This window comes from Oryzias melastigma, unplaced genomic scaffold, assembly GCF_002922805.2.
Source record: "Oryzias melastigma strain HK-1 unplaced genomic scaffold, ASM292280v2 sc00216, whole genome shotgun sequence".
Classification (NCBI taxonomy): Eukaryota; Metazoa; Chordata; class Actinopteri; order Beloniformes; family Adrianichthyidae; genus Oryzias; species Oryzias melastigma.
This window is the reverse complement of record NW_023416882.1, coordinates 621,587-624,298: the sequence shown is the minus strand read 5'-3', so window position 1 is coordinate 624,298 and position 2,712 is coordinate 621,587. Positions and strand designations below refer to the sequence as shown.

General features: G+C 33.7%; 1 long non-coding RNA gene across 1 annotated transcript in view; it reads left to right on the top strand.

Annotated features, from left to right (window-relative positions):
• Positions 1-1,471, top strand: part of LOC112140820 — a 4,650-nt gene extending 3,179 nt beyond the window's left edge. The window contains exon 2 of the long non-coding RNA XR_002918264.1: positions 1,272-1,471. This is a non-coding gene — a long non-coding RNA (uncharacterized LOC112140820). The remainder of the gene's footprint in view (positions 1-1,271) is intronic.
• The last annotated feature ends 1,241 nt before the right edge of the window (positions 1,472-2,712 follow it).

Genomic DNA, 2,712 nt, shown 5'->3' with positions numbered 1-2,712 from the left:
GGGTCCTCACAGTGTCGGCTGTTCTGTAGTTCGGAGCTGTTAAAAAAATGGTAGTCAAAATGTTGACGCCAACTAGTCTCCATGGCCTGCGTGTGCGCCTCTTCCTCCAATCACGAGGGATCATACAATGTTTGGGACACAAGTGATGTCTGGATTAAATCTGCCAGTAATCTGTGGCTCTGCTCTCACCCAAATCGCAATAAAATATTTCCTTCCAACAATTTAAATTACTTACGAAACATTTTTGAAAAAGCGCCACTGAGCCGCAAGGAAGTGCTTGAAGAGCCGCATGCGGCTCCGGAGCCGCAGGTTGCCGACCCCCGTTCTAGAGTGATTTGGACCAATTAGTTATGAAAACCTGAAAGCTATTGAAAAAAACGCGTAAATTTACAGTGAAAAATTGACAAAAAATAGAAAAAGCCTCCAAAGTGAATCTTAATTGCTGACCCCGATAGATCTTCGTTAACTTCAATATTCTAGAGTGATTTGGATCAATTAGTAATAAAATCATGGAAGCTATTGAAGAAAAACTTGTAAATTTACAGTGAAAAATTGACAAAAAATAGAAAAAGCCTCCAAAGTGAATCTAAATTGCTGACCCCGATAGATCTTAGCTAACTTCAATATTCTAGAGTGATTTGGATCAATTAGTTATAAAAACCTGAAAGCTATTGAAAAAAAACGCGTACATTTACAGTAAAAAATTGATTAAAAATAGAAAAAGCATCAAAGGTGAATCTAAATTGCTGACCCCGATAGATCTTAGCTTACTTTAACATTCTAGAGTGATTTGGACCAATTAGTTATGAAAACCTGAAAGCTATTGAAAAGAAATGCTTAAATTTACAGTAAAAAATTGACAAAAATAGAAAAAGCCTCCAAAGTGAATCTAAATTGCTGACCCCGATAGATCTTAGTTAACTTCAATATTCTAGAGTGATTTGGACCAATTAGTTATGAAAACCTGAAAGCTATTGAAAAAAAATGTTTAAATTTACAGTAAAAAAATGACTAAAAAGAGGAAAAGCATCCAAAATGAATCTTAATTGCTGACCCCGATAGGTCAGAGCTAACTTTATTATTCTAGAGTGATTAGGACCATTTAAGTATAAAAACATAGAAGCTGTTGAAGAAAAACCTTTATTTGCTGATGGTAAAACTTTAACTTGTTGACGGTCCCTAACTACGCCCAGAGCGAATGTCTGTCGAATATCCAATATCCAACTAACTTCACCTCGGTTTGTTTATTCTCTGTTTGTGTGTTTTCACAGTAAACCCTCATGTCTGGATGGCAATTACTGAGTGAGACTCATTATTAAGAGACACAACGCAAAAGATTTTAGCCGGCGGTTCCCTGCAGCAAGAGTGTGAGCTACACATACATCACCAAACTTGGTATTGACTACTCTTTTAAAGTATCTGTTACTTATTTTTAAATTAGAAAATAAAAATCTATTTGTCATTTTTTAAATATTTTTGATTATTGGGTAAGCTAATCCAATGTTTTGTGCTGAAACACCCCCAGCTAACGGCTCCATTAGTCAATTGACCAGGACTGTGAGTTGTGTGTGTTACCCTGAGCAACAACTCAGCACAACATGAGCAGGGGATTTTAGAAATACTGTTTTTGTATTTTAAACCTTGAACATTAAAGTTGTTATCTAGTCTGTTTTTAATAGAATGGTTTTTAGGATAAAGAAATGAAAAAATTAAAACAATAAAAATGTAAAATTAATCAATATCAGTATTTTGTATAGAATATTCTATACAAAATGCAATCTGTATTCTATTAAATCTTCTGTGTGCTATCCTACAATAGATGCGGTTTTGGAGCAGAAATGACATCACAATAACCTCTCTTACTCAAACTCAATCATGTCCTGGTAGCCAATGGGGTCAAAGCTCCACCCTCACAAAAGTTAGCCTCAATGGAAAATCTGAATTGCAATTGTAAACTGAGGGCTGAAAGTGAAAAGGCACCAAAACGAAAAACAAAAGACCAGCGGTTAATATAATCATTATTTTTCATTTAGTTACACTTGTAAGTTTATAGTGTGTTTCAATTCAAGTCTCAAATTTAATTATTTTTTTAAATTACAGCAATTTATTCAAGTTTACAATGTGTACTTTCAAATTTAAAACTGTTTTCAAATTCTCTCACTTTTAAAATGTATTTTCTGGTTTTTGATTCATTTTAAGATAATTCTGGTTTGACACTATTAATAGGGAAAAATTAGACATTTAGAATCAATGCAAAAGTGTCTAGAAAGTTGTTTGCCCTGGTTTTATCTATTTACTAATGTGGATTACAGAAATTAAGTATTATTCTCATCCAAAAAATTTAAAGAAAAACATAAAATCTTAAGTGAAAAACATCACTTCACTCATGAGATGACAAATGGATGGAATAGTTAGGTTAGTTTTTGATTAGTAACTTGGCAATATTGGGTTGTAAAAAGGAAAGATTGATTAATTTGTGAAGGATTTACAGAAATACCCAGATTTATTTCATGGTGCAACTTTCTCTGAAGCCCTTTTTGTGATGTGTAATGTTTATGACGCCATCAGGTTTTTTTATTGTCATTTTGAAAGTGAAGCTGTGTTTATGTTGACACTTGGAGGCTGTTTCCAGTACTTTTCCCACTTTTTTGAATGTGACGCCACATGATCGACACATCTACTGTATGTCTGGGCAGGTTTGCTCATTAACAA